Source organism: Triturus cristatus, chromosome 6 (genome assembly GCF_964204655.1).
Source record: "Triturus cristatus chromosome 6, aTriCri1.1, whole genome shotgun sequence".
NCBI lineage: Eukaryota > Metazoa > Chordata > Amphibia > Caudata > Salamandridae > Triturus > Triturus cristatus.
Genome location: NC_140589.1, coordinates 637,919,741 through 637,939,409, shown reverse-complemented (window position 1 = coordinate 637,939,409; position 19,669 = coordinate 637,919,741).

The window sequence follows — 19,669 nt, the reverse complement described above, 5'->3', positions numbered from 1 at the left end:
TTACTGCCGACACCGCCAAGAGTCAAGGAGTCCTCAGAGGAAACGCCATCTTCCGCGTCGCCGCCCCGGGACTGCATTTCCCGGCTGCCTCAGCGGCGGCGCGACGTAGTGACGCCAGGAGGCGCCATAAATTACTGGGAGACCGGCGGAGCGGGGGGGCTGTCAAAACTTACCTGAAACCTGCTGGGCCACGCCACGCCATTACTGCCGACACCGCCAAGAGTCAAGGAGTCCTCAGAGGAAACGCCATCTCCCGCGTCGCCGCCCCGGGACTGCATTTCCCGGCTGCCTCAGCGGCGGCGCGACGTAGTGACGCCAGGAGGCGCCATAAATTACTGGGAGACCCGCTTCGCGGGACGCGAGCGGGACGCCCCGGGCTAAGCCCGGGCAAAGGGCGGGCCGTCTGTGGCCGTCAGGGGCCAAAGGAGGCCGGGCTGGGCCACCCCCCTAACTTTGGGCCTGAAATTACCAGCGACCAGACTCTTCGTGGAGATTGTTACCAACTGGGGTTGCAACTCTGAAGGTAATTGGGAGCACTGTTACGTGCATTTTTGCTTACAAGGTTTGTGACGATTTCATCAGCAGTATTTGTGTGCACTACTGCTTAAGTTAGTTGTCCCTGCCCCCTGGTTCGCCTAGTTTGCCGTCATGGCTAAAAATCTTAACAAAGCTGTGGCCAAGGGGGGTGCGGGGACTTTGGACGCCTTTTTGAAGAAAGCTGAAACTGTGGTTGCCAGAGAAATTGCAAGTGTTGAGAGGAGGCTTTCCCTGGAACCAGGACTATCGTCTAACCATGGATCACAATTGACTGCCCCTATTAATGTCATTGATGTGAGCTTGCCTAGCTGTCCATCTATTGTGGAGACTGCATTAGAAGTGAGAGACATTGTTGTTCCTTCTGTACTAGATTGTACTGATGATCTTCATCTCTCCCCTCGAACTACTCGCTCTGGTCAATCTCGAGTATCAATGTCTGCCACTACTAACTTAAAAACTGGTAAAAGAAAAGCGACCAAGGGTCCAAATGGAACGCGTCCAAAAGTTAAACAACCTAGGACTGTAAAGTCTGCTGTTGAGTTAGTTCCACAGGTTTCTACATTGGCCCCTTTGGCACAGGGGAATAAGTCGATTGGGGCAGTTGCGAATGTTGCCCAGGTTCCTGTTGTTTCTGCTGGTTTTAATTTGATTGATGTTTTAAAGCTTATGGATGAGCAATTGAAGGTTTCTTTGACTCCGGTTTTGAATAGACTGGATAATATTGAGAATAGACTTACTTCGATTGAGCGTCATATAGCTGGTCAGGAAACAAACTTAAACACTCGTAATCCACTGGAGAAACCCACCCTAGCAGGAGTTATTTCCAGAGTATCCGACCTAGCTGATTCCATGATATTTACCACTGTAGGTGTTACTAACCAATCTACAGTGGCTGCTGCACCACCTGTTGATCCACCGGGGGGTGTTAACGTGAGCTCTCGGGATGTCCCTAGGAGAGTAAGCTCGCCCCCCTCACAGGGACCCAAAGAATATCCTTTGCATTTGCCACCAGAGGCTTGTCCATATACTGTTATTCTGGCAAATGTCCCTCCATCTACTGATGGGAAGGAAGAAAATTGGTCTTCTTTGAGGAACAAAGCCCTACATTTTTTAGCTGAAAAGACAGTTTTGGGGAGCCACCTTTTTAAGTGTTTTAAAATGGTAAGAAGGGTTCCCTGGGTGGGGAAGTTAAATAAGACACTTAAGGGTGACTGTGTAGTTGTGAGTTTTAGCTCTCCAGATTTGGTAGCTAATATCTTTAGGCAGGCAGGAACGTCTAGATTACACGATGATTATGTGAACATCCTCCCATTGGGGTTCTTTTATCCACCTCACTTACAGAGACGGGGCGGGAATAGTGGCTACAATGCCCAACCTGTCCCTGCGATTAGACCATTGGCCTTGAGTAACAGATATGAGGTCCTTAGTTCTCTGGACACAAATGACTGACTTCATGTTGCGCACAGTCAGTCTATGGATATTGAAGTCAGTGGAGTGTGTTTGGAAAATGATGGAAGTGCGATGCCTGCAATTGATAATACAGGTTTTTATGGTTTGGGTGTTAGTTCCGTTACCCGATTGACTGATCGGGACAAGGGTATTAATCAGCTAAAAATTAAATTTACTCCAGATAATAAAGTTAACGCTTCCGCTGGCACACTTAATTATCCGCCTGTAAGGCTTCTGACCAGGGAGGTGGTTACGGACTCCCCTAACCAACCTATGGCCATGGATAATAGTGTGGCCAGTGTATTAACAAATAGGGTTACTGCCTTGTCATGGAATATAGCGGGGTTGAGAACAAAAAGAGAGGATACAGTTTGGAAGTCATTTCTCTCTTCCTACCATATAATTGCTTTACAAGAGACGTGGGAAGCCAGAGATCCCTTTTACCTGGATGGGTTCCAGTCTTTTATTAAATATGCTGCCCCTTCTTCCTCGGGGAGACCCAGTGGTGGTCTCTTGTTATTGTTTAGTCTTAAGCTATTGTATAGCACAGAACTTGTTAAGACTAGTTCACCCTATATATTGGCGGTTAAGGTTGTAGGTGTCAACCTCCCATCAATGTTAGTTGTGAACTTTTATAACTCATTTACGAGGACGGACGAATTGGAGCATTTAAAGGCTTTATTTACCTTTTTAGAGGATTTCGATGCAAATAATGTTACCCCTTATTATTTGTTAGTGTTTGGCGATTTTAATATTCATTTAAGACAATCTAATTGTTTTGGAAACTTTGAGCAGGCTTATTGCCCGCAGGAGGAAGCCCTTTTTGATTTTTCAAAAGGTGGGATGTTTCTAGACAGTATTGTTTCTGCTTTTAATTTATTTATGCCATTGCAGAATTTAGTATCTCCTGTGCCTACATTCACTGGTCATGGTAACAACAGTATTATTGATCATATATTAATTTCCTGTACTATGAAGGGACTGATAGGACCTTTTTGTGTCACGGCTAATGTTCTTAGTGACCACAACCCACTATCTTTGGAATTAAATATTAATGATATCTTTAGGCCTATTCATATGTCTACAATTTCTAATTCAAATATAGTCCCCATTAAACAGGGAACTCGTTTGAGATGGGAGGTTATTACTCCTAGTGATTTTCTTGAGAAATTGTATCACAGTAATCTGGAGGATTTTAATATATGCCTAGCGATAGAATCTAAACCAGGGGATATTCTTGGTGCCTTTGAGCGAATAACCAGCCAGGTTATGGACAATTTAACTCTCGTAGGGAAACCAAGACCTAAGAAGCATAAAAACTGGTTTGATCAGGCATGTAGTAGCGCGCACTCTACTCTCTTACTGGCCTTAAAAGACGGCGCTAAAGATACCAGTAGGATTGTGGAGGCAAGAAGATCCTTCAAGAAAGCACTAAAGGCAAGGAAATCTTGCCTGAAAAAATTGGCGTGGGAAGAATTGACAGACGCTAGTATCTTAAAAAGTAGTTCCCAATTTTGGAAAGTAATTAACAGCCCACTTTTTAATGAAATGGAAAATACTATAAACGATTGTCTTATTGCCCCAGATAAATGGGTGTCTCATTTTAGTGGGCTTTATTCTGAGATTCCTGACCAGAATCCGGTAAATTTTGGGGATACAAATCTGTCATCGAAAATTAATTTTACTGAGACGGAAGTTCAGGACGCCATTGAATCAATGGCAAAGGGCAAAGCACCCGGCCCCGATGGTGTCCCGGCGGATTTGTACAAGGCAGATTCTATTTACTGGGCGAAACTTCTAACCTTAGTTTTTAATGCGGCAGCAAAGGAGGGTGTCCCTCGTTCTTGGGGTAAGGCCGTGATAGTACCAATTTTTAAAAAAGGTGCAAGAGAGGATCCAGCATGTTACCGGCCTATTTCTCTTCTTGACTCCGCAACAAAAATAATGGGTAAAGTTGTCCTAGCACGGTTAACATCATGGTTGGAGGATAACTCCATAATTTCGGACCTACAGTATGGTTTCAGAAAGGGAATGAGCACGGTTGGCCAATGCCTTAATTTGCATCTCATCATTGGGAAGTACACGATTGCGAAGCAGGGGGTCTTACATTTAGCATTCATGGACCTATCGACTGCTTTTGATTTGGTTAACCGCCAAAAACTTTGGGCTTCCCTGGCAACTATGGGTCTTGACCCTGTGCTGATTTCCTTTTTGGCACTTATACACGAAGATACTACTGCGGCGGTCCGTTATAATAAGGACGGGAATCTAACTGATGCCTGGCAGGTGAAGCGTGGGGTGAGACAGGGGTGCATTCTTGCCCCCCTGCTTTTCTCACTCTATATTAATAACCTGGGGGATGTTTTGTCTTCATCTTGTAAAGACATCCCTAGAGTAGGTACTAAGTTGATTCCCGCGTTGTTGTATGCGGATGACACGGTCTTATTGGCTAGAACTGCAAGAGGCCTTCAAGCCCTTTTAAATGGTTTTAATGATTTTATGGTCTCTTTGGACTTAGTAATAAATTTTAAGAAATCCCATTCTATGACAATAGGTGATGGAGCTGCAAAAAAGGCTAAATTCTTCTGCAATAAGCAGGTGCTTACAAAAGTCCAGACCTTTCCATATTTGGGGGTCACTTTTGATGATCGAGGATCATGGGTCGCGCAACGCGCGCTGAAACAGAATATCCTCGCCAGGGCAACTGGAGCGTTGTTGGGCTTTGCAAAACGGCTGGGATGCAGGCCCTTGCCTGCGATCCTGAAAATATACAACGCTAAGTGTGTGCCTATGGCCCTGTACGGCAGTGAGGTCTGGGGCTATGCATCCGCAGTAGAGATTCAACTAACCGAAAATGCCTTTTTCCGGAAACTTTTGTCATTGCCTGTTTCTACTTCTATTTTTAATATTCATGAGGATTTGGGGGCCGAGTATTTAGTGGACCAGATTGCTGTTGCCCCTTTAATGGGTTGGCTAAGGGTTTGGGCGCAGCACCCACCAACCCTAAACCAGCTCATTATACAAGATTGTCTGGTCCTCGATAAAGCCATGTGCATTCCCTGGCTACGATATATTAAATTTCATATGGAGACCCTTGGATGCCTAGAATTATTTGTGAGACCATGTGAGCTGTCCAAATTGAAAATAAAAGACTTAAAGTCTCAGTTCATGTGCAGGGCAAAGTTGCAGAGAGAAGGCGTGGAAGTGTGCAAACCGTCTGTTAGAAGATTTGTCATGTTAAGTATGGGCAATGAGATTCAGCCATACTTGACTTATATAAATAACCCTTTTCATTTGTTTTTACTGATTAGGTTTAAACATGACATGTTACCCTGGCTCCTAGCACACCCGAAGGGCTTTTTTAAAGAGGGCACTTTGGGCCCTTGTCCATGTGATAACGCCTCTGAACAAAATACGCTGCATATGATTTTTTGCTGTAAATTTTACACTCTGTTACGTCAGAAATTTATTTGCCCTATTTTTAGGAACTGCCACTTTGACCAAGTAAGGCCCGCCTTGGTATTTCTGCAAATGCTGGGCTCTCCTTTTGTCTGTTTTGGAGTTGCCAGTTATCTTTCAGGGGCTATTCGAAGTAGAAATCGAATGTAACCTAATATATTTTAGCTCTATTCTTTCTATAATGTTCGAGAGACCGAGACCAGGCCTTTTTATCTTCTTTCTTTGGAAATCATGAAATAGTCTTTTAAATTTTGGCCTGTTTTAATCTCTTAATGTTCACTCTCGCCAATTTTCTGTTTAAACTTATTTTTATGTATATTTGCGTATTTTGCACTGTTTGTATTTTCTTTGTTAATTATCTTTATTTGTAACTATTTGCAAATGAAATTTTCTGTATGCTTTGATGGTTTTAATTATTAACCGAATAAAGCCATTGTTGACTGACTGATGTATATATAACTGTTCCCCTCTTTGACCTTTGGGCATTAAGCATCCCAAAAACGTAGTGTGGTGCAGCGCTGGCAAGAATTGTGAGTTTGTAAAATTCAGCTCGGGGCCCTCAAGAATTAAATCACGGAGCAGCGTAGAGGCATCGCTAATAATGGTGCAGCAGGTGCAGTGGCAGTGAGGCCAAGGGATCCAAGGGGTCCACTACATCCAAATTAAAAGCTGTGTTTAGGTCTTGGCTTAGACAGCGCATGCACTGTCTATAAGAGAGATGTATTCACTTTGCAGGCTTCAGCCTGCCCATAGGAGAGGCTCCATCATCGCTATCATATTCTTTCTCCCCATTTGTCAATGGCACACATGCATCATGCCTCTTCCTGTTGGTAGCTCTCCCTGAGAGCATGGACCAACTACTAGTATCCATCCACTGCTCCCATTTTAGAAACTATTCTTTTCTTTTTTTTTGGAGCACTTCAAAGGAGCGCTTGTGTTTTCACTCGCTCGGAGCTCTGTTTTTGTACACAGGCCTGTGAATCTTGTTTTCATCTCATCACATTAATGTGCAGATTCCGATCCGTTAAAAATAATTTGCGTACGACCCGTATCCGTATTTATTTACGTACGAGTCGTACAAGTACCGTACAATCTTCCAAGTACGATTCGTCCGTGAAAAATAACTACGAATAGCGTCGGGAAAAGTGTACGAGAGTGCGTCGGAAAGTTTTCACGTCCGAATATCATCGGGAAAAGTGTACGAGAGTGAGCCGGACATTTTAACGTGCAAATCGTAAAACACAAGTCCGAGCGCGCAAGTACGATCCCGACCGTCCGTCCGAATACACAATCGCACGTAAAAAGGCCCGTACGGAGCCAACGCAGTAGCACACATGTACACTGGTAAACTCATGCCCGTGTACGAGCCGTACAGCCCCCCCACCCCCAAATATGTCAGCACCGTACACCACCCTGTCCACACTGTACCCCAGCCCCGCAACTGTACGCGCCGTACCCCCCCCATGTATGCGCCTTACCCCCCCTGTCTACACTGTACCCCAGCCCCGCACCTGTATGCGCCGTACCTCCCCCATGTATGCACCATACCCCCCCTGTAGGCGCATCACCCCCGCATGTACGCGCCGTACCTCCGCATGTACGCGCCGTACCCCAGGGCCGCACGTGTAGGCACCGTACCCCCACCGCATGTACGCGCCTTACCTCCGCATGGACGCACCGTAGCCCAGGTCCGCACATGTACGCACCGTACCCCCACCGTATATACGCGCCTTACCCCCCCATGAACGCACCGTACCTCCGCATGTACGCGCCGTACCCCAGGGCTGCACCTGTACGCACCGTACCCCCACCGCATATACGCGCCTTACCCCCCCATGTACGCGCCGTACCTCCGCATGTACGCACCGTACCCCAGGGCAGCACCTGTACGCACTGTACCCCCACCGCATGTACACGCCCTCCCCCCCATGTACGCACCCCCCCATGTACGTGCCTCCCCCCCCATGTACCTTCGCATGTACACGCCATACCCCAGGTCCGCACGTGTACGCACCGAACCCCCACCGCATGTACGCGCCGCACTCCAACACCGTACCTATGCGAAAATGACTCTTACAGAACCAGGACACTGTAAAACAGCACAAGGAGGGTCAATTTGGCTCACACAACACCACAAAACACGTCTACATGACAAAATACATCTCAATGACTGACCTGGCACATCCAAACAGGCAAACAGAGGCCCCAAATCAGAACCACCACTTATAACACACACACCAAAATTCAAACACAGCCACTCCCAAAAATGGACCAATAAAAAGGGCCCACACACACAACCCATGAGCCTTTGCAACAGACCCACTGCTGCCAGACCCCACTGACAAACAACTCCACAGGGAAACTACTCCACATCACTCATACCTCCACTACACCTTCACTCACACACCTTCACACAACCTCCTCCACAAACATCCCCCTCTTCACATTCACACACACACCGTCACATTCACACCCACACACCCACACACCCACAACCATCCACACCCACACCCACACCATGCCCACAGACAAGAATCCAAAGTTCACAACGGCGGAGCTGGACCTCCTTGTCAACGAAGTCATCGGAGTCGAGCCACAGCTGTTTGGAACATTGGTCAGACAGACCAGCATAGCTGAAAAATCTGCCATGTGGCAGAGGATTGTCGATAAGGTGAATGCTGTTGCGCCCATCCGAAGGACCAGGCATGAATGCCAAGCCAGGTGGTACGATCTGCGCAGGGCGGTCAAGAGGAAAATGAATGAAGAATTTGCCCAGACTAACATCACTGGAGGTGGGCCGCCCCGCAGACCCGTACACTACCATCCCTGGGAGGAGAAGGTGATGGCCCTGCTACCGCCGGTGGGAGTACACAGAGTCGAAGGAGTCGTAGAGCCTGGTGAGTACACAAACAACTTACGTAACATGGGGGCAATGGGGTCCACACCACATATACACCAAATGCACGCAACTTCCCCCAAGCACTCACCGCAAACAACCACACTCAAAATCCACGCTCATGCCACTAACGTCTCCATGCACCCTTCACAAATCAAGGCAAGGCCATGTCCAAGCCTACAACAACCACAAACACTAGACTGGATGTCCGGGAGGCTGGGAGGGTGGGCCCCACACAACACATTGTGAAAATGAGACGCAGACACCAATGCCCTCAGCCCATATGGCATAGGTACATAACCATGCACAATGCACAGGCACTGGTAAAGTACTGACAAGGTAGATGACACTTGGCCCTGCTGTATGCAGCACAAGGCCCTCATGGGAACAATGTACACTCAAACACCAACTGCACAAGCACAGGTATCTAGCACAGGAACTCACACTCACTGTCATGCCAGCATGCACCATGAGAGGACAGACACATCACCTGGGAGATACAATGACAACTCACACTACACACAACAGCAGGCCCGGTCACAACCCCCCCCCTAACACAAGCACACACACCCGGGGCAGGCAACGAATTTACACACTCCCACAATGGACATGTGACACAACAAGACCGATCCAGAGCCAAATAAGCATCAGAGCAAACAATCTACAGGTCAAACACTCAGGAGAACATCCCAATCTGTCCCCCGCAACATACCCATCCCCAAGTGGACATTGAGAGGAATGCTAGGCACATCCAACTATTTGGAGGAAATGTGTCAACTTGAATATGTATGAAACATAGATGTCGCATGAAACACCATTAACATTGTCTCTCTCTCACACACAGGGCAACGTCGTCGATCTCCCCCCAACACTGGGGGGGAAGAATCACAGTCCCAGGCACCACGTGAAGACGATCCCACCGGCAGCGACGACTCTCACCACTCCGTCGATGACCCCGACCAACCTGGACCCTCTGGTGCCCAAGCCCCTGCAGCACCTGCGTCAGGTACATCTGTGCCAACCACCACCCCCATTCCTGCCACATCCCAGGACACACCCAGGAGCCCTGCTCACACTGAACAACAGAGCCAGTCTGACCAGGAGGGACAAGGTTCTCCGGGCACCCAGGAGGAGGCAGGCAACCCTGCAAATGCCATCCCTCAGGGGTCCGGTAGACCCGATGTGCCCACAAGGGCAGGCCAGGCTCAAGTGGGCAGGGGTGGTGGGAGTGGAGGCAGGCGGAGGCGCGAACCTGACCAGCCAGCTCAGGACACCGGTATGTCACACATACGCAACATTCTGGAATCATACCAGCGTGACACCAGAGGCATCAACCAGGTCGTATCAAGACTCTCCAAGATGCAGGGGACCCTCGATGACATTAAGAACCTGCAGGTCGAGCATCATGCCAGTCATCAACAACATCAAGGACGGATGGAGGCAAGACTGGCTGAGCTCCTGGCGGTGCACAGGGACGTGAGCCAATCACTCCGTCAGATCGCCCAAAGCCTGGCAAACCCTCCCTGTGCCACCAGGCGTAGACCAGCACCAGACACAGGGAGGGAGGAGGAGGAGGATTCATCTGATGGAGCGTCCCCAGCATCGTCAAGGCCTGCATCTGAGGGTCCCCGGAGGAAGGTGGGTCGTCCACGGAAAAGACCGTGAGAGTCAGCGGACCATCCCCATCTCCCAGGTCAACTGGCCTGGCACCTGGCCCTCTGGGGCAACAGCAGCACCTCATCCAATGACATTCTCTGCCACATGGACTTGCTGGTCACAGTCTGACCAATGATGACCAACACTGTGGTCTGGACTCTGATGACTTCCAATGCCAAGGATACCATCTCCCCCTGTGAACTTTGGATTCTATTCCCCCGGTACAGCACCTAATTGCATCTACCAAACCACTTACCCCACCGCAAATAAATATTTCACTTAGGACATGAGACGTTCCTGTCATTTTGCATTATTCAACGACATATGTGTGTGGAAATGTCAAACTATGCCTGAGTGTTGAACCAACTCCAGCCATCCATACCCTGGGATCAGAGTCTGGTACAGGACACACATGGGTCACAAGGTATCATTCAATGTAGGCATGGAGCACAACACTCACCTGTGATGGCCGCTGGCTGCTGAGGGGGGGCTTGCTAAACTGTGCGGAGAGACCTATTTGGGAGATCATCATCAAGGCGTAGAGGTCATGGCTCATGTGGAGGTTCCCGGGGAGGGAGTCCCATGTATGTGTGGCCAGTGGGAGAACAATGTCCTGAATGCTGGAGTACGATGGATGTGAAGAACGGTGGCCAGGGCAAGGTTGGATGCATGGAGATGGCCCAACGGGATCTAGGATGACAGACGTACAAGGTTGGTTGGGGTCGGGGTTGTGGACTGCCTCCTGAGTGTGGGTGGGGAGTGTGGAGGTCACCCTGCAGCAGACAGTGATCCATTGCAGCTATCCATGGTGGACGGTGAGGTGGCTGGGGCGCAGGGGGCTGACTCTGAGGTGTGCAGATGCCCCCTGGAAGTGGACCAGTTTCCTGGGAGGTTGGATGTACTTGCTTCGTAGAGGGCAGGGCAGTATTTGACACGGATGTTGTCATGGACCTGGGGGATGGTCTGTCTTTTCTTGGAGTGGAGCTATCTGTGGATCATGTGCATAATGCAGAGGGTGTTGCAGCATGAGGTACAGATGCTGTGGACTAGCATGGCATATGTGAGCGAGCCAAACATGATGCACACCATCTTGTGTGTGTGGCCAATGGGTGCTTGTGCGGGGCTCTTGCGGGTGGGACACAGGCACCTGACCCAGCTGGAAGGGGACAATCCTCAGATGTTCACCTCAGTCCTGTACAAGTCCAGCCTCAGGTGGCTCGTGTGCAGCCATTCATCAATGGATCTCATGCATACTTGAATGATGGAACTGCCAATGTCTGTGTATTTGTTGAGGGTGAGGAGCACCTGGCTGTCAATTGCATACGAGCTGATGATGAGGTGCTGTGCGCATGTGATGGTGGAGGGGGGTCCTGGACACTCTGTAGATTGACATGCTGAGAGATGATACCTGTGCCATGTCCCAGACGATGACACCATACTACATGCTGAAGCCTTGAGTCCCACTCCCATGCCCTTGCTGGGCTACAGAGGTGGTGGGGAGTATTAGGGACGTGACCTGGTTGGTGTGACAGGGCCAGGAAGGCGGGGCAGTGCAGTGTAGGCAGTTGGAGTTGCACACTCAGCATGCAAAGGTGTTGTGTGTGTGCACAGGGTATGTCTGACAGCAGGCATTAGATGTGCGGATGGACATAGCTCAGAGCGTGGCTGATACATCAGACTGTAGTGTGATGTGGGTTATGCAAGGACAGGATGGTGGTGCAATGTGCACCTTGCATGTGCTGATGGTCCAGCCCTTGGCACCGCGTGGCGCCAACAGTGGCATACACAAGCTGAGGACAGCAAAATGAATGGGTGGAGGGAGGAAGTGAGGAGCATCCTGGAGGCGTGTGTGTTGCCAAATCTGGATACTCTGGTGGCCCTTGCTGCAGGGGCCGCAGCAGCAGGCGGCATCTCCTTGCAAAATGACAGAATTTGCACACATAGACTAGGATGTCAGAAGGACAACTGTAACAGGCGCGTGTGTAAAGTAAGGAGTGTCCAGTGTCACATGGCACACCCAGAGACAATGCATGCACAATCACCAAAGAAGCATGACACCGGATCAGGAAACTGAAGGCCGACCTGCGCACAGGAGACACACCCTCAGCAGCTGTTGATGGCCCATTGTGTGGACCAACATGCCAAAAAACATATACAACCATGTACTACATGCCCAATAGGGAGCCTAACCCATGAGCAACTGCATGCATGTTGCTAAACTACACATGGACTCCTATGCATAATCTTGCGCAACTATGCCAGATATGCCGCATGCAAAGTGGCAAGAGACCTGCATTGACAGAGATGAGGCACCTTGAAGTGTGACGAACACCTTTATTACTCAGCCTCACACTAAGGGAAATGCATCAATTGGAACAGACTCACAGGTCATTTGGCTGACCATGTGTGACCTACACTGGACACCCCCTTCAACACACAGATGTGTAAATCCTACTGAGCTGGCACACAAGTGAAGGGGTTGAGCCTAACCCCCCTTGCTGCACACGGAGAGACTACAATTCCCCATTGAGCCTCATATGGGGATGTCTCACACTATGTCCACCATTAGCATCCCGTATGTTCCTGAGGGACGTTATACACACATTGATGCCTTCATCAGAATCCACACACCATTACAGATGACTGTCAGGAAGGGTGACCATCAATTCATGGGAGCCATGCAACACGTCATGTGGCCCATGGTGAGTCGACATGTATGCATGGTAACACAACATATCACATATCACAAACACGTACCACCCACAAAATGCCTTGCTGCACTCCTTACCCCAAATGACTTTTCACCATGTCTGTGCATGTGACTCTGATCCAGCACACGTTGCAATACTCATGAGGAATAGTAGGAGGGCAATGATGACATGAGCAGATGACAGCCGCAAGAACCTGGGGAGGACAGACACACAACAATTCACCGAAGAGCTAGTAATCCGCAGTCATGTACATGTACTCTACAGGAATGATGTTGTCACCATGCCCTTAACAAATTTAGTACACGCGTGAGTACGTGCCGTATCACTAGGCCCTATGGTACCCCCAACTATAGTGATCGGCACGTACTCACGCGTGTACGGCCCATACACGCGTGAGTACGTGCCGTATCACTAGGCCCTACGGTAACACAACTATAGTGATAGGCACGTATTCACGCGTGTACGGCCCGTACACGCGTGAGTACATGCCGTTTCACTAGGCCCTACGGTACCCCCAACTATAGTGATCGGCACATACACACGCGTGTACTGCCCATACACGCGTGAGTACGTGCCGTATCACTAAGCCCTACGGTACCCCCAACTATAGTGATCGGCACGTACTCACGCGTGTACGGCCCGTACACGCGTGAGTACGTGCCGTATCACTAGGCCCTACGGTAACACAACTATAGTGATAGGCACGTACTCACGCGTGTACGGCCCGTACAAACGTGAGTACGTGCCGTATCACTAGGCCCTACGGTACCCCCAACTATAGTGATCGGCACGTACTCACACGTGTACGGCCCGTACACGCGTGAGTATGTGCCGATCACTATAGTTGGGGGTACCGTAGGGCCTAGTGATACGGCACATACTCACGCGTGTACGGCCCGTACACGCTTGAGTACGGCCCGTATCACTGTAGTGATGGTGCCCTAGGGGTACGTGTGAAAATCGCCGTACTTGTGTGGGGATTTAAGAATTACAATGGGGACACATGAGGGACAAGTATTAGGGCCTAAATACATGCTGGTTGTCATGGATACCGAGTTTCAAGTTCAAAATTTTACATCATGTGATCTGGAAAAATCAGTTGGCCACATTTAACATTGTTGCAAAGTGGTTGTTGACTTGACATGATGCTGCAAAATCGAAAGATGCAAAGGCTGTCACTGGTGTATGTTTAAAGGGATTGGAGGATAGGATTGGAGGATAGGATGCAAATGAGTCTGACCAATCACTCTGTACTCCTGTAAATGAAATAGGCCAGCAAGGCAGATATAAGGCAGGCAGAACCCATGAGAGGGAACTTGCCTGCACAACATGTCAGTCGATACCACTGCTGCTGTATTGTCTCCCTCTGGCACCATGTCAAGGAGTGTGGAGAGGGCCCAGCCTTTCACCCAGGAGGAGAACGAGGCCCTGCTGGATGTGATCCTCCCACAGTACCCCAGGCTGTATGGTCGACCAGGGGAGCAGGTGAGTGCTGACTCCAGTACCTTTGCCTGTGCACCTTTATTGTGTCACTTCTGCCATTGTGGCCAGGTGTGACAGACATGCAATGTTAGGTAGAGTGGGTCCTGGGGGGGTGATGGCTTATGTCTCTCATGCAGGGCTTGATGTAGTTCATGTGTGCACTCCTCACTTGCCTTGTGCTTACTGTGACATTCACTGCATAGTGCATGGCACATTCCGCCAGTCAAATCCTCCTGGGCATTCTTGTTCTATTGTCCTGCGGTGATTCAGTGGTCACCCCGGTGTGACAGGTGACTGCACCCACAGATGTGTGTGAGAGTTGAGTGGAGCTGTGGTGAGAGTGGTGAGAGTGTCCAAATGATGTGTACGCCCCCTGGACATTGATGTGTGTGAATGTTTCTTGTCATGTGGATGAGTGTCTATGTGGAGTGTTGCACCACAGCTGCATGGAGGAGGCAACTGCTCAATCCATCTGATGTGTGAAGTAAGCCGTGCTGTGTGTCTGACTTGCTGAGCTAGCCCCACACCTGTGAACCCCCCTGGCAAGTGGCACATGTGCAGAGTGATGTTTGCATCCGCTGTTGCCAATGGCAGGTGATTGATGTGTGCCTGTGTGTGTCTGTGTACTCTGCTGAGGTTTCGTCAGTGGCCTGGGGCATGTGACTGCTTTGCGGTGCTGGGATGCACAGTGTGTGCCATGATCAGGGATTGGTTCACACCCCTCATGCCACCTGTGTACTTACTATGCCATGTAGTGCATTGGTGCGTCCCCAGTGGAAAAAGTCCCTATGACTAAGGTGCTATTACTTGCCAGCATACTATGCCCTGTTCTACAAATCTAAGATGTTCTAATTTGTGTCTCTGTGACATGGTGAAGGTGTAGTGATGTTGTCCCACTTTGTCATCCACACAGGTATCCCCCTACCACAAGGGGAAGATCTGGAAGGATGCTGTCAAGGCCGTGCAATCGGCGGAGGGTCGCAGTCGGCGCCTGCCACAAGTGAGGAAGAGATGGCAGGACATCCAGTGCTGGACCCAGAGGATCGCCCGGGTCATGCTGAAGGAGGAGGCTCCTCGCAAGCATGGCGGGCACCGGCGCCTGACCCAGCAGATGCGGCGTGTCCTGGCGGTGGTCTTCCCTGACCTGGATAGGCAGATACAGGAGTTACAGCAGCAGGAAGGGGGTAGGTACATGTGTGTTTGTTGTGTGTCGCCAGCTTTTGTTGCTGCTCAGTCGCATGGAGACACTGCCAGGGTGTTGGAAACCGGGCAACCGGGTTAGCAGTCACCAGGTTCCCAGCACAGTGGTAGCTTGGCTCGAGCGGTTGGGGGTCAGGCACCGTGTTAAGCGTACGTCACACCCTCACAATAACCATGCGTTCATCCGTTCCAAAAACGACACTACACCGTAAAAATTATGGAAGTCAAGATGAAAATATATATGTCTTTATCTTATTTTCTCTTAGTTGCAGGTTTCACATCATAAATACAATACAATAGGATTTTCCTTCAAAAGAGCAGGTCAAATAAACAATGCTACTTCGGGATTTCAATAAATAGGTTCAGGTCATCATTAAGCAAAGAATAAATAGGGGTGCAATAAATATAGACGGCAAATAAATACAATCAGACAATAAATACAGTGCAAGAATAAATTAGTGGAAGACAATAAATAAAGCACCTTCAATAAATAAGGTTAAGCAATCAATGACAATTACAGATCAGATCACTTTCATGAGGTCACTTGGTTTTACTTTGCCCAAACACAGCTTATGGACATTTAGATGGCATGGGGGGTGTCCCACCTAGGTTGGTCAAGGCTGGGGCCTAAGCTGAGGCAGAACAAGGGTAACCTGAAGATCTGGCCCTCCAAACTACACAGCCCTTTGCAGAGGTCACTATACCAGTCTCAGTTCACCCCTGGCACTCCCAGGCTGGTCCTAACACCCCTCTAACCCCTAGAATGGTCTTGTAGGGCTCCACGGGGCCTCAGGCGCCCCCTCTACCACTTACTGTCCCTTCCTCGACGATCGGCTCCGATCGGCGCCGTGTTGACGCCGTGAGGCGGCTCCGGATCGATGTCGCTGGGCGGTCTCGACTCGATGTCACTGGGCGGTCTTGACTCGATGTCGCTGGGCAGTCTCGACTCGATGTCGCCTTCCGGCGTCGCAGGGACACGGGCTCCCCGCTTCCGGGTGTTTCCGGAGTGCGATCTCCACTCCCGACCTCCGGCGCGCTTCACTTCAGTTTCCGGCGACTCCGGTGGGCGGACTTCACTCCCCCGTCGACGCCTCACCTCGACCTCAGGTGACTCCTTACTCGACCTCCGGCGCCTCTCCATGACCTCCGTCGGCGCCCTCACTCAACCTCCGGTGCCTCTCCACACGACCTCCGTCGGTGCCCACACTCGACCTCTGACGGCTCCGGGTACGACGTCTGCTTTCTGTCAACGCCGCTTCTCTACCTCAGGCCCCAGGTCTCCAGGCTTCTCGACGTCAGGACTCCAGGAGGACACTGCAGCACAGGTCAGGAGCTTGCTGTTCTTCCTCTTTAAGGCCTGTTCCAAATGTTCAGTTCCTTAAGATGGTTCTTCTGGTCTTGGTCCCACACAGGGCTTTAGGCTGGGCTTGGTCAGTAGGAACTAGCATCAAGGGTGGGTTTCTGGACCCCACTCCAAGCACTGGTTTCCACCTCTGCTGCCTTACTCCGACCTCCTTCTATCTCTGTCCTCTCTCTTCTCCAGTTAGTTGCCAACTGCCACTCTGAGATGGCCTCCCAACATTCTAAACTGCCTCCCACTATCACAAGATTCTAGAATGTTCCAGGAGGTTCTAGATGTGTCACAGGTGACAATGGGTGGCCACCATTTTGTGTCTCAGGCCCTCAGACAGAAGTTCCAGGGGTAGGGAAAATGGCTCCCTGACCCTGCATCAACACTAAAAAGTCTGGTGGTTCCCAAAAAAAGGAAAAATTATAACAGGGTTTGAGGCAGTAGTGGGACAAAATAAATAATGATGAGGAGGGACCACCCAAAGGGCTGACAGGTCTAACACGCGTCCCCCCCAGCTGAAAGTGGGGAGAGCTACCCAACCCCTTGGGAGTTCTCATCACTAAGGCGGAAATACCTTGAGAGACCGTCTGCATTGGCGTGGTCCACTCCAGGCCGATGTTCCACCTGAAAGTCCATTCCCTGTAGGGAGATAGACCACCTTAGCAACTTGGGATTCTCCCTCTTCATCTGCATCAGCCACCGAAGGGGTCGGTGGTCGGTCTGAACTAGGAAGTGCGAGCCAAACAGGTATGGCCGCAACTTCTTCAGAGCCCATACCACTGCAAAGGCTTCACGCTCTATTGCACTCGACTTCTGTTCCCTGGGAAGTAGTCTCCGGGATAGGAAGACCACGGGTTGATCCAGACCCTCTTCATTGAGTTGCGATAACACTGCCCCAATGCCATGTTCCGATGCATCCGTCTGGACAATGAACTCCTTGGAAAAGTCTGGGGCCCTTAAGACCGGGGCCTCGCACATGGCTTGCTTCAGTTTCACAAAGGCCTGCTGACAAGCCTCCGTCCAGACTACCCGTCGAGGTTGCTTCTTGGACGTAAGCTCCGTGAGGGGGGCCACAATGGTACCATATCCCTTCACGAAGCGGCGGTAATATCCGGTGAGGCCCAGAAAAGCTCGGACCTCGGTCTGAGTCTTGGGGGGTTCCCAGGCCATGATGGCCTCGATTTTCGCCTGGAGGGGTTGCACCGCTCCCCTACCCACCAAGTGTCCAAGGTACACTACCGACCCCTGCCCGATCTGGCATTTACTGGCCTTGATCGTTAAACCAGCGTACTTCAGGGCCTGGAGAACAGCTTGCAGGTGACGCAAATGATCCTCCCAGCTGTTACTGAAGACGGCAATGTCGTCCAGATAAGCAGCAGAGAAACTCTCCATCCCAGCGAGGATCTGGTTCACCAGACGCTGAAACGTGGCAGGTGCGTTCTTGAGCCCAAAGGGCATCACGCAGAACTGGTAGTGGCCCTTGGGCGTGGAGAAGGCTGACCTTTCCTTAGCTCCATCAGTCAGAGAGATCTGCCAGTACCCGGAAGTAAGGTCAAAGGTACTCAGATATTGGGCAGCTCCCAGCCGGTCAATCAGTTCATCCGCCCTTGGAATCGGATGAGCATCAGTCTTGGTTACTGAGTTCAGTCCCCGGTAGTCCATACAGAACCTCAGTTCCGGTTGGGCACCCGGTGGTACAGCTTTTGGTACTAATACCACCGGACTGGACCAGGGGCTGCTGGAAGGTTCAATCACTCCTAGCTCCAGCATTTTAGTGACTTCACTGTGAATGCTGGCCTTCACCTTGTCTGTCATCCGGTAGATCTTTGACTTCACAGGTGGGCTGTCTCCTGTGTCCACATCATGGACACACAGGTGAGTCCTACCCGGAACAAGGGAGAACAACGAAGAGTACTGCCCCAGGACCTGGCGGCAGTCCTCCCGCTGTTCAGGAGTTAGGGACGGGGAGAGAATCACTCCCTCCACCAACCCATCCTTCTCTTGAGACGCAAATAAGTCGGGGAGAGGCTCGCTTTCCACGTCCTCTGCTCCGTCAGTCACCATCAGCAAGATGACTTCGGGCCTCTCATGGTGGGGTTTGAGGCGGTTGGCATGCAGCACCCGTAGGGGCTGGCGAGGGGTCTTCAGATCCACCAAGTAGGTAGCCTTACCCTTCTTCTCCAACACCTCAAAGGGTCCTGACCAGCGATCCTGGAGGGCGCTAAGCTCTCCTGGTTCGATCACCCACACCTTCTGGCCAGGCTCCAACTCCACCGGATGAGCATTGTGGTCATACCACACCTTCATCACTGCTTGGCTGGCTTCCAAGTTGTCAGAAGCTTGCTTCCACAACTTAGCCATTTGGCTCCGGAAGGCCAGCATGTAGCTCACCACATCCTGGGGAAGCTTTCTGGGAGTTCTTTCCCATCCGTCTCTCACCAGGCTGAGAGGTCCACGTACAGGGTGCCCATACAAAAGCTCGAAGGGGCTGAAGCCCACTCCCTTCTGTGGCACTTCCCTGTAAGAAAACAATAGACAGGGTAGGAGGACGTCCCATTTCCTCCGCAGGCTCTCAGGCAGACTTCTGATCATGCCTTTCAAGGTTTTATTGAACCTCTCCACCAGACCATTGGTCTGGGGATGGTAAGGGGTGGTGAACCGGTAGGTCACTCCACACTCCTTCCACATAGCCCGCATGTATGCTGACATGAAGTTGGTCCCCCTGTCAGACACAACTTCCTTGGGAAAACCCACTCGGGTAAAGATTCCCATCAGGGCCCTAGCCACAACAGGTGCAGTAATGGTCCTCAGAGGTATAGCCTCTGGGTACCGTGTAGCATGATCCACCAGAACCAGGATAAACCTGTGACCAGCTGTAGTAGGCGGATCTAACGGACCCACAATGTCGATGCCCACCCTTTCAAAGGG